Source organism: Peromyscus maniculatus, chromosome 13 (genome assembly GCF_049852395.1).
Source record: "Peromyscus maniculatus bairdii isolate BWxNUB_F1_BW_parent chromosome 13, HU_Pman_BW_mat_3.1, whole genome shotgun sequence".
Lineage (NCBI taxonomy): Eukaryota > Metazoa > Chordata > Mammalia > Rodentia > Cricetidae > Peromyscus > Peromyscus maniculatus.
Window position 1 is genome coordinate 59,922,273 of NC_134864.1, and position 13,116 is coordinate 59,935,388.

A 13,116-nucleotide genomic window follows, 5' to 3' on the forward strand; every position below is an offset into this window, starting at 1 on the left:
GTTAAGCTAGTTGACTAGTTAAGAATTTTCTTGGAATGGGCGGGACAAGAAAAAGCTGAGACCCAGTCAGGGGCCTTATCAGGGGCAACCCACACTGAGTAGTGGCGGCAGTCAGGCTTTGGAGTCTTACGATTTTAGAGTGTTTTTGCTATAAAAATTTATAGCAGGGTAAGTTTTTGTCACCAGTCACTGTGGTTGATATATTGGAAGTTTTAGGCAGTTCATACTGCTTTCTAAAAGCAACATCAACAAAAACACTCCCAACCCCCCATCCAAACCAACAAAAAACCCAAATCACCACCACCCAGGGCATCCACTTTACCGCTATTCATTTTCATACTTTTTAGTTAAAAGACAGGTTGTGAGGACGGTTAATCAATAAGGGATGGTAAGGGTCCAGGTGCTGGGTCTAAATTGTAGACGGGCTCATGGCATCCCACGGGATTCCTGGTACACACAAGGCTGACCCCGAGTCCAGTCAATAGAGACTGGAATGGGACTTCTGATAGCATGTGTTCCATCAATGATGCCTGCGATGATAGATTTAGGGGCAAAGGCATCAGGGCTGTTTTTGTGACCAGTGACAGAACATAAATAAAAAGGGAGATGATTTGACACGTTTGCCTCCTTCTCGGGCCACGCACCCTCTTCTTCTTTCCTACCTTGGTTGGCTTCTTGGCTAACTCTAGCGGTCCTTGCCGCCTGGCTTAGGTCTTCCAGCTTTAGTGAGACTAGTTTTAATAGCTTTACATTTTCTGAACAGACCCGAGGAAAGCTTCACACTGAATTTTTGAACTCATATGTCCACCCCACAGCCAAACATTGCGTTCTAGAGGATGATGGCTGGCCTGCCCAGGGGTCTGCCAGTATCCAAGGAACCAGAGACTCATTGTGGGTGAGGGACCAATAGGAACCCCTGTTACTAGAAAAGGAGAGTTGAGGAGATACATAATACTCAACACAGACATTCAAAAAGTATGCATATCCGTTTCTCGGGGTGAGGAAGTATTGTTTTACTTCCTGTATTAATATAGTTAATCTAGGAACCAAATAGCTCTTTCCCATGTCTATATAGGCACCATGTAAGTACCATAGGGGTATAGTCTTATATTTCAGCATTACACATTTATTTTTTTTTCTAAAACGAGACTGACTCACAGAAGATGCCACAGAAGAAACACATGGAAAGCGCCACACATCTACATAGCAAAACTGAGTTTTGAGTGTCCTCTCTGAGCCAAGTGCGATTTTAAGAATACATTTTTTTTTCATCTTGACCCCCACCCTGTGTGTGTGTGTGTGTGTGTGTGACCTACGTGTTACTGTCTTGCCCTTACAGATGGGGAAACTGAGGCATGGCGCCCCTGATTCAGCTTTTGGGGTAGAATTTAGAAACAAGACTTGTCTCCATGACCTCAGCGGGTCCCCTTCATCCTTCGCGAAGCCTCTAGGAACGCTCCTGTCCTTCGCTCCGCAGCCTAACTCGTCCTCCGCCCAGCAGAAGCAGCAGCGGCAGCAGCGGCAGCAGCAGCACCCGCCCCGCTCGCTCTGGAGCGCCGTCCTGAGGGAGGTCCCGTGGCCGGGAGTCTGGCCGCTTCTCCCCGGGGGCTCGGCTCGGTCAAGCTCCCGGGGTCCCCGACGTGCAAGCGCCCCTCCTCCCTTGCCCAGCGCCCCCAGCGCGGTGCGAGCAGATGCCGCCCGGGCGTCCGGCGGACAGGGCGGCGCGGCTGGAGGTGAGCAAGCCGGCGGGGGACCCGTGGCGATGCAGGGGGCGGGGGAGAGGAGGCGGGCGTCGGCGAGGGGACGCGGGGCGGCCGGTGCGCGGCTCGCGGGCGACGCCTGGAGAGCGAGCGGAACGGGCGCCCGCCCGGGGGGCCCCCCGAGCGCGGGGAGACATGGCTCCGCGCGTCCCCGCCGCCGCCGCCGCCGCCGCCGCTGACTCGACACAATCGGCGGGTCGCGCGGCGTAACCGCGGGTGGGCGGCGGCGCACAGAGCCGCCTCGGGAGCGCCGAGGGTCGGGTCGCGGCGTGCCGGGGAGGATGCGGGCTCCAAGGCGAGCCGGGGACGGTCGCTGAGACGCTCGCAGGGTGCCCGGGAGCCACGTAGGCTCCGTAGCCGCGGCCACCGCAGCAGCCCCGGAGCTGCCAGCTCGCCCGCCCGCCTGCCCGCCCGCCAGCCCGGCCGGCCGGCCGCCTTCCTCCGCGGCGCGCACTGGCGGCTCGCGCGCGCGGCGACTGCGGGGCGCGCTCCCGCCTCGGCCGGGTCCCCACCCGCAGCCCGCCCGCCCGCCGGCCCAGGTGAGTGCGCGGCCCGTGCCCCGCGCTCGCCCCGCAGGTAGCTAGCGGGCGGCGGCTTTGTCTGGCTCCCTCGCGCCCTGGCGCGGGGTCGGTCATTCATTTGACATTCTGCTCCCCGGAGCGCCCGGCAGACCGGCGGCGGGAGCCGGACGCGCCTGCTGATTCGGTGATTTCCCCAGGAGCTGGGACTTGGGGGCTCCTGTGAGCATCACTCGAGGGAGAGGAGGAGGCGGCAGCTTCATTTGCTTTCTGTTTGGAATGTGTGGTGAGCATCCTCTGCTGGAGCTTGGGGCCTGGAGGAAACCCGGGCTGCAGAATTAGACGTAGACGTTTGGGAGGACGTACAGCTGCAGAGGTCTGGCTCCTTATGCCTGTGTCTTCTTCTCCGTGAGCGGCGCTCAGCTGCTTTTCGTTTATTATGATTAATTTTAGGGACACCGCCACGGGCACAGTTTTTTCTTTTCGAGTTGGGAGCCTTTGGAGTCAGCACAGAGAGCTCGCGAGTAGAGTTAAAAGGGTTCAGTCAATAATAAACTTGGAAAAGGACAGCGTCGGTGATCGTATGGACAGAGGTGAACGAGAGGCAAACTTCACCGCGGCCTTTAGCCTTTGTGGATAAGATTTCTGCTTTGCTCCTCTTGAGTCATGCAAACTCGGAATTCTTGTACGTATGTCTTTGCCAAACTGTACAACTTGTTTTTGTTTCTTTCTTTGAAGAGTTGTGTGTGTGTGTGTGTGTGTGTGTGTACTTTGTCATTTAGTAGAAAAATTGAGTAATCAGTAGTCTTTTATTAGAAATTGTGAAATTTGGTGCATTTGTTTGCCTTGTAAATATGATTTTCTTTTTACTGCCTCTCCTATTCCCTGAAGGGCTCATTTCTTCTATTGCCTAGAGAGTCAGCCTCTCTCTTTCCCTCCCCCCTCCCCCCCCAACAGATGGCTTTATGTGCCAAGAGGTTATCTTTAAAATGTCAGTCACTTTACTTACAAACAAAGCAAGCTTAGTTCCTAAGTTTGTCTCTGGAGTTATGAGGGCCAGTGTCCTAATCTGAGGGGGATGTCTTTAATGGTGTCAAGATCTGGATGTTGCTAATCTGTTTGGTCATCAGAAGGTTCCTGCAGGGATTGTTTATGTAGCGTGAGACAGATGGTGCCCCTAGCAGACAGGAGGAGCCAGGCAGAAAGGGGCATTGCACACTTAGAGATTGTCTGCCGTGTTATTGGGAGGCGCAGCAAAGTGAGGCCAAAGGCAAGAAAGTCATAATGTTGACCTCTTAAAGGGGACATTTGTTATTCAGCAACCGACACAATTTCTTTCTTTTACACGTTTCAAAACTCATCATTGAATTGTTTGTTTTATTAGTACATTGGCATAGGTAAGACAGTTTAAACAGCTACAGCAACACAGATAGATGCCTTTGAACTTAAAAGTATCTTCCACCTTGGGGGGAATAGTCCCACTTCTCTTGGTCCCTGCGTATGTTTGGCACCTTGGACTCCCAATGTCTCCAAGCTGCAAGGACCTCAGTGTTTTCTTTTATATCTCCTTGGCAGGTGGTTTCCTGACCTCCACCTTTGTCCCCAAACTCTCAACTCTTGGCATTATTTTACCTCCACGATGATGTACCTGTCCCTAGACATTTGCTTCCCTGTGACACCCATCATAGGTTGGGGTGCCTCTTGGCAGTGCATCTTTGTGAAGCGTTATGATGTCAGTGAGGAACTCAAAGTCATTCTGAACATTTGATAATCTAGCTGTAGATCTTCTGCTTCTATAGATTTCATGCTCTAGATTGCAACTTGATCAAACATTGGTTTTCGTTTGTTATGAATGTGAGGGAAAATATTTCAGCAAATTGATTTTTTTTTTAACCAGCCACGAGACTAAACTTCATGATCCAATAGCGTTTGGCTGAGCTGTGCAAGAGACTTGAGATAAAGAGCTGGGACTCTGAAGAACTTGGGCCCTGTGCTCCAAGGAGGAAAACATTCATTCTTGCTCTTTTCAGACTCTTTTCACCACTGACACTGACCTCAGCAAAGGAAAAAGAAACCCAAGTTGTTACTGTATTTGAGGACAGATACAATGGCTTTCTTTCTTGGGGATTGTTTGCAGGAAGGGATGGCTTTGGGGCTCTGCTGGGTGTTGAATGTACTCTGTTATCAATGCAACGATCTGATATCTTAAATCCTTGCTATTCAGTCTGTGCCCGATGTCTGTGTCCTCATGGGTGGCCATCCATGTCGTGATTGTTCCTTTGAAAGAAAATACGCTCCTGGCTTGGGCTTGCTCCGGACCTGGCCTGTTGTGGCGCTCAGTAGTGAACTGCTACCTGCTTAATCCTGGGTGGAGGAGGTGGTGGGGGAGTGGAGGTGGGGGTTTGCAGGTTGAGGGGGGGTGGAGGATGTGGTGGTGGGAGGATGGGGTAGTTCAGCATGGTGTGTTGGATAGGAACTAGCAGCCTAAGACACTTCGTTGTTTCTAGGCCTGGGCGTGAAGTTTAGTTGCTTCAGCAGGGGCAGGGTCCCTTCTCCAGGCCCAAGAAGCTGCCTCAGGATGTGAATGATATGGAGGAGAGATTAGAAGGGCGACCAGACCTGTTTTGCCTGCAATGGTCCATTTTGTTACTACTGGCTTATCTCCACTTTTAAAAGTTTCCTGGTTCGGATGATAAATTATATGATCCCTCTGGAAATGAAGGCGTCTTGGTGATATTCACCAACCCTCTCTTGACCTCAGTTTTCCTTTCCGTTTTTCTTTTCTTCTCTCTTCTTTCTTTCTTTCTTTCTTTGAGACAGGGTCTCACCATATAGCCTAGGTTGGCCTTGAAACCAAGGTCCTCTTGTTTTCCAAATACCGGGATTGTTGGTGTGTACCACCGTGCTTAGCTGACACCAGATTTTGAGCGTGCTTAGTGGCAGTCTCTTACTTCTTAAATATTCAGTAAGAAAATAAGACAGTTGAACCTGAAAAATACAAAAGAAAAAGACATAGTGGGGAAAAATGAAAGAATGAGATCCATTTCTGCACGTGGAGGGAAGGCGTGCTAAGTCCTGAAGAGGCTGTTGTGGTTCTCAGCCCATTACTGTCTTCAAGACAGCAAGAGTTACCTCTTGCCCTTTATTTAAGGCTGACACAAATTGGATGACTTCTGCGATTTGGGAGGACAGTTGCTCCAAACCTTGATTGTAGATTGAGTGTTTACGTGGTGCTTACACACATGAATGCCTGCTCCACCATCTAGGGTGAGACACAGTTCTTGGATATTTGCTGAGAGTCCAGAACACAGATGCTTCTGTATAGTCTTGACTCCACATTCTTGTAGTTTCCCCGGACAATAGGGGCGCTTTTGTTCTCTGTACTCTGTTCTGTTTCCAGTGGGATTTTGGTCTCAGTGTTTCATAGGGAACGCGTAAGAAAATAAAATATAGAGCCTGTGCAAATTTTCATTGTGCGAGTAACCTGATGAGGGTTTGGGCTTTGTATATATGAAGTTTTGGGCCCCTGATTCCATGACTTTTGCTGGAAAACATGTCTGTTTCTGACAGTTCACTTGTAGTGCTGGCCAGGAGGTATTACTTATGGGTTGTCTCCTTCTTAGCACTCAGGCCACCAAAGTCCTTAACAGCTTGGTCAGCAGATCTGAATAAGAATAAAATTTATTTATCTTCTTTAGAAATATGATGACTAAGTAATTTTTTTTCCAGTCAAGGACATGTTTGTGAGTAGAATGTGGTACTAACTGGAAAGGGCACCAAGCCAACCAATAGAACTAGCTCGGATTTCTAAGTCATATTGCTTGTTGCTATGATCAAATATCTGACTTAAGAAGGAGGGGTTTATTACCTTTATAGTTAAAGGGCATAGTGTCCATCATGGCAGGCAAGATGGAATTTCTGAGGTGGTTGGTTACATTGTATCCACAGCCAGGAATCAGAAACTAATGAATAACTCCTGTTCATCTGGCTTTCTCCTATGTATTCAGTCTGGGACCCCAGCCCTTGGGAATTGTTTATATTCCCATATCACTTAAGCCCATTTAGGAAGTCCCTTCCAGATGTGACCCGAGATTCATTTCCATGATGATTTTAAAATCCAAGTAAGTAAGTTTACAGTCAAGATTAAACAGTACACCAGGGAAACCAGCATGTATGGCTATCCTAATTATGATCGTGAACTTGGGGAGCTGGAGAGATGGCTCAGCAGTTAAGAGTGCCTACTGTCCTTGCAGATTAGGTGTGGCCCCCAGCATCCAGTCAGGTGGCTCACAACCAGTTCCAGGGGATACAACATCATCTTCTGGCCTCCCCAGGCAAATTTACACATGTGGTGTGCACAAACACAGGCAAGCACACACACACATACACATGTATAAAGAGAATAACTAAACCTAAAAAAAAATTTGTGAACTTTGGTCTTTTAGGTGGCTTTGGTTGGCTTGGAACTCCAGTCGTCTGAGTGGACATACGTCTCCACCTGGATTTCAGATTGCTAGCTTTTATATAAAGAATATTCACCTTAGCTTCTTCTGGATTTGTTCAACTTGTATGTTTAGGTGTGTGCTTGCATATGTTAACAGAATATTTATAGTTATGGCTATTGTGTGGATAAAACAAACCACTAAGAAGCCGTGGTCGTTAGGAAATTGCATATTTAATTTCTTCCATGGATTGGCTTTTAAACGAATTCTCTGCATTTAGTCTTTCCAAATTTTAAATCAGTTCCTGATCTTGTCTGGTTTTAACACCATTTGTTGCTACAATGTTTTTGCTTAGAATTTCGATTGCCTACAATGTTCTGTTTTAAGTCTTAAAGAAAGATCCATCCACAGATCGGTGGTTACAGGGGAAAAGGAAGAATCCCACTTGTTCACGTACTCACTCAACTGGGTTTTTATGAGTTAGTGTCCGACGTTGGTGCTGGCTGTATGCCAGAGAATCAAACGAGTGCCACCCGTGTGGAGTTTTCATGCTATGGGAGGCCTGGAGAATAAGTCAAACAAAAAAGGAAATGATGTAGCACGGCGGAATGGCAAATGTGGCAGAGTGTGCTGTGCGGAGAAAGTGACCCCAAACGGAGACTTGAAAGGAAGTCCCAGTGTGCTGTCAGCATGTGTAGGGAAGTGGATATCAGTGCCAATATAAATGCGAATCTCTATGCATTAGAACAAGGGAATCTGTGTAGTGCATATGGAAATATGACAGAGTATATACACTTACGTATTTACAGAATGGAGAAAATTGCAGGTTGAGGAAAGGGCCAATCCAAATGTTTGGTCTGTTGGGTGATCTGTATTTGGATGTGTTCAGAGATCCACAAGGAGACTGGTATGATGCTCTGTAGATACCTGGGAGGACAGGATTGGGGTCGGCAGTGAGGTCAGAGAAGCAGCATGGTGTGGTAAGTCTTGTGTAGGGCCTTGAGACAGGAGAGTCACTATGATGTCAGCAGGCATTCTATTATGTCTTCTTTAAAAACATTTTTAACATTTTTATTGTATATGTATGGATCTTTTGCCAGCATGGATGTCTGTGCACCGCATGTGTGCTGTGCCTATGGAGGCCAGAAAAGGGGGTCAGATCCCCTAAGACTGGAGTTATAGATGGTTGTGAAACACCGTGTGGGTGCTTGGAATCGAACCCAGGTCCTCTGGAAGATCAAGCATGGCTCGTAACTGCTGCAGAGCCATCTCTCCAGTCCCCTATTATATTTTTGTGAAACTCACAAAGAAGACTATCAATCAGTATATATAACCTACATTTTGTTAATGGTCCATTTCATGTTTAATATATATTCCATATTATTTTTTTAGTTTTTATTTATTAAAGTGTGTTTTACAATTTCTATCTCTCCCGTGTGTGTGTGTGTGTGTGTGTGTGTGTGTGTGTGTGTGTGTGTAGGTTAAAACTGAACTCAGGACTTCATGCATGTTAGGGGAGCAATCTACCATTGAACTACATTCCAGGCCCCTACTATTACTATTATTAAGTTGTATTTCTGTTACATAAAATTTGGCCAGTCATTTAAAAATGGTCCACAGACAGAAGTGTAACCCACAGCGATGAAAATAACAGGTTGAACATACCCAATTTGAACTCTGAGATCCAAAATGCTCTAAATCTGAAATCTTTTGAGTACCACGTGATTCCTCAAGTGGAAAGTTCTGTACCATGAAGGGGTATTCAACCTGTATTGATCTAAGTGCCGTGGTCCAGTGTGCCATCACCATGTTTAGCGAAGGGAATATCAATGCAAAAATATAAATGTGAATCGCTTTGCATTAGATCGAGGGAATCTGTGCAGTACATATGGAAATAATGACAATATGACAAAGTAACTTTTTAGCGGGTTCACCGTCCATTCATTCCCGATCTCCGTTGGGAGCAAATCCTTAATCAATGCCTGTTACGAAACTGTGCCCAATAGTGGCGTGAGGCCATGGATGCGTTTGTGTCATTTTCAAACAAAGCACAGTGGCTTCTCTGTTACCCCATTGAGGTTTTCCAGGACAAGCCATAATAACGCTTCTCTTACCAATTCCACGTGTTATATGACTATGGGCAGGTCCGAGACCATAGCTCTACTAGTCTACTAAAGGACATAAGAATGCTGAAAACAAGTATGGGCATCTTATTGAAGAGATGCTTGGAAGACCATCTGGGAAGCTAAAGACAGACATTCTGCTTAGAAACCAGAAGTTTTGAACAGGATTTCCTCGTGGAACGATGCAGTCGGCTGCTGGACCACATCACTGGACTGGAGTGTGGAAGAGTGAGTGCCATCAAGCACACGATAGCAGACATTTCACTTTGTGCTCGGGTGGAACAGCGTGTCACGTGAGCGTGAATCGGCTTTTGGCGTCAGTTCAGGGAGGAGTGCTTGGTGAGGCTTTGTGACTGATCGCTGAAAACTTGTGCTACGAGGGATGAGGTTTTCATTCTGGTTAGCCACCATTTATGAGATTAGAAAAGATACTTCGGAGGGGACTGTCAGAGCACTCACTGGTTTAGATACATACAAGAATGTGGTGGTGGTGGTGGTGGTGGTGGTGGTGGTGGTGGTGGTGGTGGTGTGTGTGTATGTGTGCGCGTGCACCATGGTGCACATGTGGAGGTCACTCCGTGGTGTGAACTCTCTCTTTTCACCTCTATGTGGATCCCAGAGAGCAGACTGCCATGTTTGCATGTCAAGCATCTTTCCATCTTTACCCTCTAACCTGTCTTGCTGACCAAAGAATGTGAAGGCTTTGTGAGGGAACATTGTAACTAGCAGCCAACCACGTGCTACCAAGGACCATGCAGCACTTTCTCATCTCGAGGAAACGCTGAAACCAAGCATGGAGATTATGGTTACAGCCGAATTTTGTTTCCTGAACTTGGGATGTACTGTGCCAGCTGTTGGGCAGTGAGTACAGATACTTCTCCGTGTTGATGTACACTGGCTGAACAGATGCTTATATGATATTTTATCTGCAGAGTCAGGTAGTCAGGTATGTGTGTATTGAGAAAGTCTTCATCATGATGTTGCTGCAGACTGACTCTATCCTATCCAGTGGCTTATCTCAGTAATATACTTTGCTCACATTAAACCACGGCAAGGGCAGGGAAAGCGGGGGTGGGGTGGGGGGGGGGTGGGGTGGGGGGTGGGGGGTGAGGTGGGGGGGTGGGGGGGTGGGGGGGTGGGGGGGGCGGGATTGCTAACAACTAAAACAGCATACCACAAGCTTCCACATGAATTTCTTTACTAGTGTTGAAGGTCCGCATGACCCCAAAGGGTCAGAGAAGTAATATTTTCAGGCACGGATGGTCTTTCAAGTAATACACAGTAGTTTTCAGTGATTCACTGAAGAATAGATGCTCAAACGAACAGAGCGTGGTACCAGCAGATCGGGAGGATAAAAAGACGAAGGAAAGGACACTTGATATCGGATAGCCTGTAGAGAACTGTGGTGGGAGGAACCCAGCGGTTGCTTACTAGGTGGGTGGGAGGCAGGTGGAAGTTGGGCAGTGTGTGACGAACGAGCAGGACCTTTCTTAGGCTTTTGCCTTACTGCTTTGCTTCAGAGAAATGGACTTGGTGCCAAGGATTTCAGGGTGTGGTCTGTGTTGCTCTTGGCCCCACCTACAAGTGACGAATGATTCCCAGTGGTCTTCCTGTGCTGCTAGAGTTTCCCTGTGTATGCCTCCCCTCTTTCTCCCTTCATTCTCCTTCATCGCTCCCCTCCCCAGCTTCCTCTGCTGAGCCTGGAGTTGACATCTTTAAGCTAGAAAAGGCATTCCAAGCACCTGTCCTGTATTATCACGTTTGCCAGCTGCTCTCCAGGGCAAGCCAGCAAAGAGCTTCCAGGAGGGGAATTGTGTGCTTTCCACGCCTTACCTGCTCCAACCAGCAGGTAAAGCACACGTTGATATTTAACCCCGACTCTTAGGAAGGTGCATTTCCTCTCCTCCCTCCTTGGGCTTTAGTAAAGATGGAGTCATGGGCCCTTGGTCTAATGACTTTTTTTTGTAATGATGATTGTTATTGAGCGCTAGGCCAAAACTATTTATTTTTCTTCATTGAACAAATGTTGTGGCTCTTTTATGGGCTAGGCTCTGTGCTATGTGTGAAATGGGCAACAGAGACAAGGACAAGCAAGCATGCGCTCATGATTAATGCACGTGTGACGAGATGGGGCGTTTCAGTAGAATATAATGCACAACCAAGACCTCTTCGATGGAGTGGCTGGATCGACCTGAAGTTGTAGTCATCACTCACTGCATGAGAGCGGGAAGGGGAGCTTTGACGGGTTTCGGAGAAGAATCAGGATGCTTGAGGATAGAACAAAAATAAGGTCTGTGAGAGCTGAGGACCAGGGATGCCGAGGATGGCAGGGCCCGTCCAAGGGAGTGAGCAGGTGTCTCTTTGTGTTTGCTTATATAGACTTTCACACATCCACAGTCTTCCCATAGGAAGGGGAATGACTGGGGTGACTCAGGTAAAAATGATATGTTAGAGGAAAACGGAAGTTTTTGTCTGGCAGTTGAGGGAAAGCTGGAAAGGGCCCCGGAGACATACTGTGTAGCCTTTCTGCATGGAAATGCTCACCAGGGTTTGTTAAGGGTGCTCACCAGGTTCTCAGGAGATTAGTCCCATGCCTCCTTTACCCAGGATTCTTTTGGTGGGTCTTCTTTCATCTCACGAACACCCCAGACTCAGTTCTTGCTCAGTACTTCTGCGACAGGAAAGATCCAGAATGTCCATCAGTCCTACTTACCCTCATGCCTCAAATTGCCTTTTGATACACAATTGAAAACTAATGGTTCTCACCCCCCGCCCCACGCCATTCTGGACAAACTCCCTCTCCCTTTCCTGAAGACATTCTTAGAAGTCAAAGTCTCTTCTTTGTCAGTGATTGACAGGAGGGTGGGGGTGAGGTGGATATCCGTGTGAGGGGAATGAGTCTAGTTTGGCATGTTCCTCTTTGATATTGATATTTTCCTTCTTGGCCCCATTATTTTTATTAATCTATTAGTGATTAAGATTTAGTCATTTTGCTGCTTTGGAGAGTTGTTACCCATTCGTCTTTTTGTTATCTAGATTTGTAATCATTGTGAACATATGGAAGTCTAGCCAATGCTCTGTATAGTGCCCAGTATTGATCACATAGAGAACATACAATAGGCAATGCCTAAGGTAAAGGAAAGATCTGTTTCTTCTTTGTGGGTCTTTATAAAAAGGCAACTATGTATGTAAATGAGATGTTAGGTCGGCACGGAATGCTAAGAGGTGAGCGTTTTTGTATTTTAAAATCGACAGACTGTGACTTGGAGGTCTAAGTCATTTACATAACTTTCTCTCAGAAACCTTCCATCAGAGGCCTCTCGGCGCCTTGCTGCTGGAAGCGGCTCACAGCTACCAGCATCTGCACCACTCTTGGGCTTTCTGCCAGACCTGCCGAATTAGAATCTGCACCTCGCACACACGGAGTATTTCCTTTACGTATTAAATATATTTGCAAATTGTATATAACACACAACTGTACATATCATGGGGTAACACGTTTTGGTCAGTAAAGTTAAACATGCCTATTTCCTCAAACATAGATCTTTTTGAAAGTTTTTAAAAAGTCGTGTTTTGAGAAATTTATATGTGAATATACTATACTTACAACATTCCCACCTCTCCTGTCCCCCTTTCCAGTTCTTCCTGTGACCCCTGCTACATTCTCTCCCCAAATTCATGACTTCTTCTATAATTACAGACAGACAGACACCCACACACATGCACACACACACACACTGTGTGTATACTCTACTGCGTTGTGGAATATTATTTTAAGATGTGTTACATTTGTTTGTGCTGTGGAACATTTGTTTAATGATGCAAAGATGTGTTGCATTCTTTTATGTTGCATTTGTTGAACTCTGTGAAGCTGTGTTACTGTGCCTGTCTAAAACACCTGATGGTCTAATAAAGAGCTGAGCGGCCAATAGCAAGGCAGGAGAAAGGATAGGTGGGGCTGGCAGGCAGAGAGGATATATAGAAGAAGAACTCTGGAAGAAGTGAAAAAAGAAGAAGGAGTGAGAGAAGGAGGAGGATGCAAGGGGACAGTCACCCAACTGCACAGCCAGCCACGGAGTAAGAGTGAAAGTAAGATATACAGAAGGAAGAAAAGAAAAAAGCCCAAAGACAAAAGGTAGACGGGATACTTTAAAGTTAAGAAAAGCTGACAAACAAACAAACTAACAAACAAAAAAACAAACCAAAACAGAACAAGCCAAGCTAAGGCTGGGCATTTATGGTTAAGAATAAGCCTCCATGTTTGATGTATTTG

At 47.1% G+C, this 13,116-nt stretch overlaps 1 protein-coding gene across 3 annotated transcripts in view; it reads left to right on the forward strand.

The window, feature by feature from the left end:
* Nucleotides 1–1,612: 1,612 nt before the first annotated feature.
* Hecw2 (HECT, C2 and WW domain containing E3 ubiquitin protein ligase 2) overlaps nt 1,613–13,116 on the forward strand; it is a 363,433-nt gene continuing 351,929 nt past the window's right edge. Inside the window, exon 1 of one of the 3 annotated variants that reach the window (XM_042260383.2) lies at nt 1,613–1,733. The gene's annotated coding sequence lies outside the window, so the exon portion shown is untranslated. Of the gene's footprint in view, nt 1,734–2,455; nt 2,565–2,823; nt 2,964–13,116 lie in introns of those variants that run through there. The other 2 variants (XM_076550401.1, XM_006974869.4) reach the window with 2 other exon arrangements.